The following is a 12,739-nucleotide window of genomic DNA, read 5'->3' on the forward strand; positions in this document are numbered from 1 at the left end:
ACCAGGTCCTGTAGGAATTGATTAGCATCAGGCCAGATGTTATTGTTCTTTTCTGTCTGAGTAATGTTTGTAGTTTCTGTCAATGAAGAAAAAAAATGTACTTGGCAGTGTTTCTACGCTACACAGCCACAGTATGCATAAGACAGCAGCAGTAAATCTCATTTTGGGTACTTCATTTTGCACATTTCATGATGTATATTTACTTGTGTGTGTGCATTTCACAGGGTGGTGTTACCTCAAATCAAATGTGGATGGACATAGTAATCGCAGCCTTCTTCTTCTGCTTCTCTTTAAAGATTCAATAGGAAATGAATCACTGGGCAAAAATGTTCCTCTTCTTCAGTTTGTTTTCAGGCTTGTGTTGTTTATCCAGTCACAAATCTTGTCATAAAGGAGGATATGATGACCGATCCAGACTCCATTAGATGCATTTTATTCTACTTTCCCACAACTAAATGTAACGGTATTGCATCTGTCTTTATATTCATCTATACTTTGGGCAGAGAGGAGAGAGCTGCAGCAGGTTGGAGTGTATATTAACCCATGAAAACCAAAACATCCACCATCTACCAAAACCATCTACTGAATTTAACTGTTTAATACCTGTTGATCCACTAATCCTAGCAATCTGTGTAAATTATTGGTGTAAAATGCAGTTATTCATCTTTTCATGGTCATCAGATATGACCCATTTGGATGTTCAGAGGCTCCGCAGTTCCTATGGAAACACTGTCATCTTCTACAACATTGATTCACCAGGAAAACCCATGGAGCTGGATCATTGACAGTGAATGGAGACACTGGGTATATGAGATTTTGCTGAAAAAGTAACTTTTTCTTCTTTTACTCTGAGCTTTTATGAACATCTATACAATTAGTAAATTAAATGTAGGAAAATATTTGATTTTCATGAAAAAAAGAAAAAAAAACATTCAAGGACGTTTAAATATAGAGAAAAATTCATTTTGGAACTGACACAAATGTCAAATGTCACACTGGGTCCTTATGGATTAAACAATTTTCTTTTTTTCTTTTCTTGGAACCTATATTGTGCTTTGAGCTGGTTGTTTGTCCATCTTAGCTAACCCTCATGTTCTTTCTATACTAACTACAGCCAATGTTGCTACTGTAGAGGAGCAAAACAGTGAGTATACAGATTTTTAATGAGGAATCTTTTACAAAAGCACATAGAAATAGGTGTAGATGTTATTATCATAGATGTAAGCAGCTCAGACAGCCTGTGAGTGGAGTTAGATGACATCATCAAATGTCCAGTTTCTTGCACGTTGAACCTTTAATACCAGCAATTACTTCAATGCTTAATAAATGTGGACTGTGATATGTCTGTAAAATTGTCCACTATCACACAGTTTCTACAAAATGCACAGTATAGGTGAAATCAAATAAAACTGTAGTGTTTGATATGATGTTACCCCATATCTGTTTTTTTTTTTTTGAAGGCAAGTTTAAGTATGCAGATTCCCTGGTAACGGAGGGCGGAAACAGATTGAGAAACAGACCAGGGGGACATGTGTTTCTGAACAGCAGTGTCATGGTGTTGTGGCAGTAAAGAGCCTAGCAAGTGAGCAACCATTTGAGATTAATGAGTGAAGATGAGCTCAGCTAACTGCAGATACTGGAGCACCATGACCGCAAATGAAACCAGCAAAGCAGAAAATCAACAGTATCATTCAGCTGTGAAAGTGGTACAGCCCTCCATGTCCACAAACACAGGAGCACCGCTGTTACACACCTCCTTTCGTTTTAGTCGTGTTTTGATTTGAAGCTGTGGCAGGCAACTTTTTAGACAAGGTTGACATTAGTGAACCTTTATAAAAAACCTTCTGTGCCAGTGAGAATGGCAGAGGTCAAATATTAACTCTTATGTTGCTCCATTCTGAGTCATAAATGCATTCATTATCAGCAGTAGAAATAACAGAATCTACAGTCCCATGACGTTCCTCTGTTGCAGAGTCACAATCTCATATCTCACTCACTGCAGCTTCCTCTCCTTTCATGTTTTTTTTTCCCCGTGTACATCAATCTACCCCCCGCTTCTCGCCTCCGTTGCCCGTCAGCGTCACTTGTTACCGTGGGAAGAACAATGCTGACATCATACTCATTATGCAATTCCATCAACCCGAAGCGGGGATAGCTGCTTTTTTTAGCAACTACTCAGAAGCAACGGGTCATTCAAGCCTGCACATCTGCCCCCGAGAACGTGTGTGTGTGCGTGTATGTGTGTGCGCGACTGCAGTGGTGCATGCATTTGCAAGAAAGCACGTCTGCATGTTTATGTCTGATACAATTACCCAGAAGATTGTGAGGGAGAGTAATAAAGGCCGCAGAGAGCGAGAGAGAAATACTGCAGTAACCCAAGGGCAGCAAGGAGGGATGAAGTACCTCATCACACACATACATAGAAGATAGCCCTAAACAAACAACTCCTCTGACTGGTCAAGGTTAACTGTGGTGCATTAAAACATATGTTTCTCATCAGGGAGTTCTGCTCTCCTTCTGCTCAAAGGTTTCACTCTCTTTAATGCTATGTCACTTTGCAGAACTGTAATAGCATATATGCAAATTAAAAGCACAATAAAGCTAATATAAAGTCTCAAATATTAGTCTGGTTAGACCGTGCACGTCTAGGAGAGCTTTCCATGCGATGGAGAAACTTGGCAACTTGTGTCTGCCTGCCATGCATCCCCTGGAGTGCTGATACAGAGAACAGTCTATCTCTCCGGCTCTCTCGGCTTCACACAGACAGAATAGAAAACAGAGGAGGAGGACTGGAGCTGAATCCCAATATTCCTCTGAGCCAGCTCCTTCCTGAGCCGAGGTACCGGCCCTCGGCTCTACAGACATAACAAGACAAAATGTTGAGAGTTTCGAGTGTCTTTCTTTTTGTTTTCAGCTGTCGATGTCTCTAATGGTTTGCCTGGCCTGGGTTTTTAAATACATGCTTTTAAATGTGCTTCTAATCATTTGATCCGGGCTCTCTTTGCTGGAGCTTGGAAAATTAAAAAAAGATAGAGTTTGGCACCTATCAGAAAATCAGAAATAGCAGAAAATATACGTATTATCAACCTCAGGAATACTGATGAGGACAAAAAGTAAATGAGAAACATAGTGAGTCACAGTATCTCAAAGGCACCTTGGTGACATAGCACAAGACACATTTTCACACAAATGATAAAATGCAGCAGAAATAATGTAATTTTACTCTTTAAAATGTTGAGGAGAGTCAGAAATCCATGCAATTAACATTAGCAAACAATATAAAGTATTACACAAGCCTGGTAGGCATGTAACTAGGATAGGATAGGTAGGATTTACAGGTAGGGTAGGTTCTAAATATGGCCTAATTCGGAGGATGTTCTAATCAAATGCATTATGGACAGAACACTCAGGATATGTCACTTTGATGCATGAATGGTATTTATTTATTTATAAAATTAATAATTAAAAACAGTTTAAACACAGTTTAATGTTAATGAGAAAGAGGTTATGATATGGTGGTAGGATGTGGTTTTTAGTCCTGTGAATCTGTCCCATAAAAAGAACACTGACCTGCATGGGAATGCTTTGATTTGCCCCGGTTTCCTCCAGCTGAAAAACTTTGCCACAGTCTGACACACTGGGACTCAAGCTGAGACTGAGATGATCACTCATGCTTTTATTTTATCTCATCCATGTCAGTGGTTTCCAGCCTTCTTCCCTTCTGAATCCTTAAAAAGATGCCTGTGTGCAGTTAACCAAAGCAACCGTTTTTTCTTTCTCAGTCTTTTTTGCTTGAATTCTTTTAGGCATCTGGATAAATGTAAAAGAATGCAGTAAATAAATAAAACTAAAAATAAGGCAGACAATCAGATTGCTTACTTTCTAATATTACTTTTCCACTGACGGTATCAGCTCAACTCAGGTGCTATTAGACTCTATTTCTAATATTATCTTTGCAGAGGTAAAGCGATACTAAACATGATGTAAAACTATGCTAGTCACTGTTTGGGTGATCCAGAATTATTGCAGCATTAATACATATATCTGTTATCCTATTACGATGGGGAAGACTAAGCTAAATTAGCAGGAATTTTTGCAAATAGAAGCATCTATCTTCAGAAATCGACCACAAATTTGAAGTCTATGCAACTATAAAACTGAAAATTTCTTGAAACAGTTGGACATAAATGGTGAGATATTATAATTTACTTTGTACCTGCAGTCCTGTTTGATATTACGTTGCAAACATATTTACATTGTGTCACTACGAGGCAGGTATAGTACTACACCTACAGTGGATATGCAGGGTGTATCAGAAAAAAGTAGACTCTCAGAAAAAAACAGCATAAAACCAAAATGTGAAGACATTCTGAAAATCTGGTCATATGTGTTTATTGACCATGTAATTCTCCCTTGATCAACAACAGTGTCCTGGGTGTTAAAACATATACATAACACATACATAAAACAGGACAGTGTCCTGTCCTGTTTTATGTATGCAAGTAAAAGACCAATGGAACTTAAAATCCATGGTGACAGATTTCATATTAACCCTTACATTTCCATGTGCAAAAGACTTTTATTTTGCACAATTCAAATTAGCGTTGTTAACTGAAGCATGAAAACTGACCCAGGACACTGGTGTCGATCAAGGGAGAATTATGTGGTCAATAAACACATATGACCAGATTTTCAAAATGTCTTCAGATTTTGGTTTTATGCTGTTTTTTCTGAGAGTTGACTTTTTTCTGATACACACTGTAGTGCCAAAACTGAGTCAAGTTCAGCAACATCAGGCCGAGCTGAGCTGACACAGTCAATTGTAAAGCGTTATAATTGTAGTCATCATCTGCTTCAGAAAGTCTTTAACCTGTGTTTGGAGTCACATTTCGACCTCTGCAGGCTCATGCACATGCTCTATTACAGTTCTGCTTTTCTGTTATTCCACACCTTGAGAAAAACAGCAGATACTGTACTGTGTCAGTGGTTATTGATATCTCATACCCCAGCTGCTCTCAATCGATATTTATGACATCGAGCAGATCCTCTCCCGCATATTTAGGAAAGACAACACACACGTGTCCTTGGAGGTGGAATGACTTGTTGAGGAGACTGCTTTGTTTTGCAGCCTCTGTTAATGAAAGCTATAATTATCACTCAGCAAAATCAATATGCTCAGATCCTTTTGGAGGGTGGGAGGGTGTTGTCTTGTTTGAGGTAGGACTGGAATGAGCAATGGGACTCTGAGAGGCGCAGCCGGAAAATAAGATTTATGGAAAGGCTGTGTTCATAGCTGATTGGCTCTAATTGTCTCTGAGCTAAGCAAGAATTCCATTCTGCTAAATGAGTCAGCGATCAAATTCAAATTCATTTATTGGTTGGCAAGCGTACAGAATCTCTTCACTGTTCGGCAGAGATAGTTTCCAGTGGTTTTGGTTTGGTTTTTCAGGGGGATAAATAAAAACAGTCATTAATAACAGCTGTGTGGCAGAAGATTAGGGAAGAGCAATTAACAAGTGCCTGGTCAGAGATTCTACTGCCAGAAAACACTGCTTCGACAAACACTGGGACTGCTGAAGGACTTCACCAATGTGTCTTCAATTTGGCTCATAGCTCATCTCGTTCATTACATGATGATGGAGATCGGCCAGATGACGTTATCTATTTGACTTGATAGAAGAATTGCATCAGATCTAATTCTTCTGTGAACATAAATAACCCTGGCACAATCAACTTGAAGGAAAGTTACCATATGTTCTCTGTCTCTTTTAGGAACAGATTGTACATTCCTTGTCCTTATCAGCACAGTAAAAGTGTATTTTCTGAAAACCAGAAACACATTTAATCTACCCCTAATTTGACATTGAAGAAAGAGTATATAAAGCAGAGGAATTTCTTTTCTTTTTTTTTTCTTACAAGGTCTCACTCTGTGCTCTGATAGATTTGACCAATATTTCATTCGGTTATATATAAAATGTAATGCAGACACACACATCCCTCCCCCCAATAACAGGACATATTATACCACTGTTGGTGCAGACTCTGCAGGAATAAATGAGCAGAAATGAGAATAAATATTACAGATGACCTGAAATTCTATATTCTGTTAGGCTTCTGTGTTTCCTGCATGCAAGTAAAGGCATCTCCTGCAATTACTGTTGCTAAAAGGGCATAAATTAGTTGTTAAAAATCTGAATTCTACAGTTCAATGTACCGGTATCTTTAAATGTTCAACCAAATAATAGCCATGGATCAACAGTATCCTGTACTTCAGGCTCTACAGGTGTAAAGCGAGGAAAAGATCAGAGTTTGGTTTGAATATGACTAAATACATTGTGCGTCATTTTAATTCCACATTTGCTTTTTCTATTTTTGTAGTATGAGTATGTAGCAGGACACGATATGAGTATAAAGTATGACACTATCAGTCAGTTGTTTAATAGCTATGAGCTGGTGTGACTGAATATCCATTGGTGCCACATGGTTTATTTCGGCCGTACTGGGTGAGGCGTGTCCGATATGGGTGGGTTACGACTATTCCAGTTAATCACCACCTGTGGCCCCCAAATGGCAAACAAATCTCTCCCTCATCATTTGGTCCAAGTTTGTGCAGGACACACAGTGCAGGAGTTGCCAAAACCAGTTCCAGTAAAATCCAGAAGGATCAGCAGCACAGTTGAAATGGTGCCTCGTGATATTATATGATCAGAAAGAACCCAAATATCATTTATCATTGCAATATCATTCCAATACACCAGAATGAAAAATGTGAACTGAAGACCCTGGTGCAAAAAGTACTGAAATCATGTTTTTGGACAATTCAAGCTGAGCATATAAACATGTTGTATTTGTTTAGCTAAGTTCATCCTATAAATATTGTTAATAGACCTTTTTTTGTGACTTTTAGCACCAGGGTCTTCAATTTGAATCAGGAAATTAAAGAAATACTGACACATTGAAACTCATGCTGGTTTAACCCTGAAGACTCAGACCATCATACATCAGCTAAGTATTTTTTTTAGGTATCTAGCAATAAAAAAAAACAGCATTTTGTTAATGAATACTGTGTCTAAAAGTTAACAAGTTTCCTCATTTTGTCATAAATATCGGTCAAGACAGTGAATTAACTTTTTTTTGCTTATTCTTTCAATTTATTTTAATGGCTCTACATTTATTATTATTATTATTATTATTATTATTATTATTATGAGCTTTTGTGCTTACAATGTGCTTGTCTTGGAGTCTGTTAATGTTAGTGGATGCTTAGGAGTGAGTATAAGGATTTTTACACAAAATCTAACCTCAGTTCCCAGAGTCAGAACCAGACACGGGGAGGCTGCGTTCAGCTTCTATGCTCCACATGTCTGGAACAAACTCCCACAAAACCTCAGATCAACTGAAACACTTATTTAAATCCAGGTTAAAGACCCACCTGTTCTCAGCTGCATTTGAATAGAGTTTTTATTCATCAGTTTAGATCTGCACTGTTCCCTTTAAGCTAAAAGTTTTTATCAGTTTTATCTATTTATCTCATTTTTATTTGTTTGTTTGTTTTTATCATGCCTTCTGCTGTAATGCTTTTAATGTTTTATGTCAAGCACTTTGAATAGTCTTGTACATGAAATGTGCTATATAAATAAACCTGCCTTGCCTAAAAATCAGTGTAAAACCTATTATAATGGCCATACAAACACAAGCAGATGTGCATTTACTCAAGTAGAAGTATAGACATTTGTTCAGAAAATTATTACAAATAGAAAGAAGTATAGATGAAAAAATTTTACACAAGTAAACATACAAAAGTACAAGCTCTGAAACGTTGGCTGCATGTATCTGTGCAGAACTACTGAATCTCACATCATCCACATCAGTATTAGCTCTCCTGCTCCCGGACATCTCATTAAATACTTTCCCTCTCTTGTCCATTTTGTCTTATTAAGTCTTTTACATCATTGCATTTGTCATGTGTGATATGGACTCCTCTTTTTTATATGCTATTGTTCCTGAAATCGTTCTCAATAATCAGAAGATGTGTTGTGGTGCAAAAATACAGGTTTAAAATTTAAAAAAATAAAAAAGGTAAAACATATAATGTGAGGATTTGGTAGGAGGTAATGAGTTGCTATTAATGAGAAGAATAAGCAGAAGGAAGACCAATTAACTCTAGAGAGGAATCAGTGTCATATGAAGTCCTACTTCACATAGAGAGGTGGAGTCCCTGCCCCATGGGACATAACTTAACATATCGTTAGTTTCACAGATATAATTGCCTAAGTCATATTTTTTCAGGACTTGGCCAATGATGCAACATGAAGCAGCAGTGTTAGGAGAGTATAGCTACGCAGATATCACAATTTAGCCAAAAATATGACTTAGGCAATTATGCTATAAAGCTAACACTGAAATATATGATTCTCAGTTAATGACAAGAGACAATACATTTTTTTAGTCTTAATTTTACTTCTGTTTAGACATGATGATTGGCTATGTAAGATATAATTTTACAAGTCAAGAAAGTCCCATATTTTTGCTTGGTGTTTGACCTGTAATCTGAAAAGGCATCAATCCATTAAAAACCTACAATTATTTTTGGGAAATTTTATCTCTTTTTTAACTTTCCTAAATGATGTATCACCATTTATAATAATATTATCCTCTGCGTTTTTCCATTTTTTAAGAGGATATCAGGTTTCTTTCTAAAGTCTGTTACAGTGTTTTTAAACCTTTGGGTCGGGACCCCACGTTGGGTCGCCTGGAATTCAAATGGGGTTGCCTGAAATTTCTAGTAATTGATAAAAATAAAAACTCACTAATAAAACATATATGGTGAGTTGAGAGAGACAGTCCCAATCCATAAAAGACATGACAAACTGTGAGTATGAAACTGAAGCACTGTGGTTCTGTTTATCTTTCAAATGTTCATTGTGGTCAGTTTCAGATGCTGCAGCACTTTCATAATTCATAGTTTGAGTTCTTGTTTGTTCAGTATTAATTGTCAGCCTTGTAAATTCAAGCTGGACTGACTGTACATATCCTGACCAAGGAAAATAAAATTCTCACTTTGTGCAGTAATCTACACCTGGCTTTTCTTTCTCTGTCCACAATGATATACATTATATAGACTAGATGTCATCTAAAATTAACGTTTATTTGTAACATAGTATAGCAAACTATTACATGATCAAAAACAAATTCATTTTAGCCAAAAAAAAAAAGTCTCCGTTCTGGGGTCACCAGTAATTTGTGATGTTAAAATGGGGTCACGAGCCAAAAAAGACTGGGAACCACTCGTCTATTACATCAAGACAGAGAAAACCGAATAAAAAGGTGATGTTTTTTCCTGCAAAATATCATTAAATGGTCAAAAAATAAGCGTCTACAAAGACTTTTATATGCCAAACTAGTCACTCCTTGTTGCAGAAGATTTCTATGTCACTTAGTCTTTGAACATCCAAATGGGTCATAGCTATGCTAATGAAAAGCTGACAAGCTGTATTTTGCCTGAATTATTTCAATGTATTGATAGGATTAGTGGTTCAAAAGTTATTAAGCATTTTAAATCAGTAAATGCTTTTGGTTGTCGGAGGCTGTTTAGCTCTTTGAGGGTTAAAAGAGGTGAAGATCACTACAAGTCTGGTCATGCTGAAGCTGCACAGACATTTTCAGCAACTCAGAATAGACAGGAAGACATTTACATTTATATTTTGTATTCATCTGTTGTCACAATCTGATATAGCAACTTTCTTGACTTACGCAATTAATTTTTAACTGGACAAACATCATGTGTAAAGCTTATCAGAAATCAAACAGGATCAGAAATTATTCTTCTCTTGCCATTGCCTTTTTTTTTTTTTTCTAACAATAGCCTCCCATAGAACACAGGCAACAGAAATGGGACTTCACCTCTCTATAGAACCTATAACCAATTAAAATCAGACACACTCAGGAAAATAGTGTAAAACACACAAGCAGATTCAGCAATTATTATTAAAGCTGTTCTACAGATTATGTCAATATTCAAACTAATATGTACATACTTCCCTCAAGTATTCTGCAAATTATCTCAAAAACAACTTGACCTTTGAAACTTACAAAATTAAGAAGCTGTTTTTAAAATTGAAGGAGAAGAAAGTACATATATTTGAAATAAAATGATGGACGTAGAAGTAAAAGTAAAAAAAAAAACTGAATACAATAAACATACATTCTAAAGTAAAGAACAGGTACCTGAATAATCTCCTTAAGTCCAGTACTTCTCTCTGCAAATGAGATAACACTAGCTTAGATATAGCATTAACTAATACCAACACATCACATTATATAGTGCACATTATATACAGAGCATTTAACACATGTACATATATTACATACTTTATTTTACTTTTAATGGACTAAAATAGTTTTCTTGTACCAACACAGCAACACCCATGTACTGTCTGAAACCCCCCTGTATTTACAACCTGGATGGATTATGTCTGAATAAAAATAAAGGAGTAATTAAACCCACAACTAACAGCGAGTGAGTGATGTAAATTTTTCTTGCAGTCCTGCTGTATATTAAAACACTTAATCTGCCTCATATTTCACACTTAATTATCATCTCTTATGCAGAAGAAAATGAATTTAGTTAAATATGCCACTTTAGTGACTAAATACAGGAAATGAGCCAGTCTGAAGGTGGAGGAGAGTCTCAGCACTAACAGTTTGTTTCGCTGTGATAAATGCACATCATACTGCTTGTCTACAGTAGACAATTCCCACAGCTCATTATATTAATTTACAGCCAACATTTGTGTCTCTTAGTGCTGATAGTAGACAGCATTACTGCAGAATTTGGAGTCATGGGATGAAACCACAACACATAGCAAAATAAATAAATAAAATGTGAGCTCCAGACTTTAAAATGCAGCTGATGTGTGCTCAGGTGCAGCAGGAACCTTTAAAAATATGTTTTTCTTGGGCACAGGAGTTTTTTTGTTTTTTTTTTTGTGTGTGTGTGGGTGTGTGTCACTTATGCCTGTCCTTTGCCAATGTATGTGATGACACTGAGATTTTATGACCTTTCCAGTAGCTGCATAGAGACAAAGCAAACAAAACTGGGCAGAGTGGAGAGGCAGGTGGAGGTCAGAATGTCAAGTTGGATATGTGAGGACAGCGGCTACTCCACAAGGTCGACAGTCCTCCACTTTCTTCTCCCGACAGCTGTTAAAATCCACTCTCACACCTGAACTGTGGAAATTTATTGCTTCTCTTTCTTGGGATAAAATGTTGAATTGCTGCACTGGGACTTTCATTTTTATTTCAATATATCCACAAGTGAGATTAGAGGATTTTTCCTTGTAAACAAAACCTAATTAAAATGGGACTGAATTTGTGTTTTTATGGGACATTTGAGCATTAGTAACCTCTCAGTACAACTGCTGAATAATCATAAATGTAACTATCTTCACCTATAGCACAGGTGTCAAACATGCGGCCCGGGGGCCCAATCCGGCCCGCCAAAGGGTCCAGTCCGGCCCTTGGGATGAATTTGTGAAATGCCAAAATTGCACTGAGATATTAACAATCCTTTTAGTTCAGGTTCCACATTCAGACCAATTCAATCTCAAGTGGGTCAAATCGGTAAAATACTATCATAATAGCATATAAATAATGACAAATCCAAATTTTTCTCTCAGTAAATGTAAATATTTTCATGTATTTACACTAAAACAAAGTATAATTTCGCAAAAAACGTGAATAACCTGAACAAATATGAACCTGAAACGTTTTAAGAGAAGTACAATTTTAACAAGATTCTGCCTGTTACTAAATGTTTTGTGTATTTGTAGATCCACTGTGATCTGTTATAATGTACATGTGTAAATGATAAACTGAGGCAGAATATTGTTAAAATTACACTTATTTTTTCAGTTTGTTCATGTTATTCACATCTTTTGAAAGGATAGTTTGTAGATGTAAACCTTTTCATAATGTAAATTTACTTTTTTCATCTCTTAAACATAGAGAAAAGTTTGGAGTTGACATTATTTATATATTATGTTATTATTTTACTGGTTCGGCCCACTTCAGATCAAATTTAGCTGAATGTGGCCCCTGAACTAAAATGAGTTTGACACCCCTGACCTATAGGAAAGACTCTTAGCTGCTATTGTGTGATATTGAATATGAGCCGAGAAGATGCATACATTTAGCTAAGTTTTCACACGTTCACATGCTTTTGTTTTTTTCAGTGGATACAAGAACTGTTCCCGTCATTCATGGCTCTAGAAACTGTGACATGCACCAGTAACATCATACTACATGCCAGTCACATGCACTGTGGGTGTGGGTATTTGTGGTCTGTGTCTCAGCAGGTGTGATTCTACAAATGCATTTGTTTGTGTTTGAGATCAGTTTCAGGTTAACACCAATAAAATATCACTCCATGTATTTTGAGACATTGGTTTCACAGTTGTAAATAGATAAACTGCTGCAGCTGTGATTGACAGTTTCAGGATATATGTTACAATATAATACACTTTAATGTCCCCTTAGGGAAATTTGTCTTGGACTCCAAGAGCTCATTGGAGCAGGTGCATCCACTGTTAAGTCTTTCAGTGCTTGGTTTTCAGATTATATACTTGAAAATATAATCATGCTAAGTCTTAGCTTGTGATGTTTTGTCTTAAAGGGGTCATATTTTTGCTTTTTTAAATGGAATTATGCATTTGAAAACATTTCCCTGTGGTCTACATAA

The sequence above is a fragment of the Sphaeramia orbicularis genome, chromosome 19, assembly GCF_902148855.1.
Source record: "Sphaeramia orbicularis chromosome 19, fSphaOr1.1, whole genome shotgun sequence".
Classification (NCBI taxonomy): Eukaryota; Metazoa; Chordata; class Actinopteri; order Kurtiformes; family Apogonidae; genus Sphaeramia; species Sphaeramia orbicularis.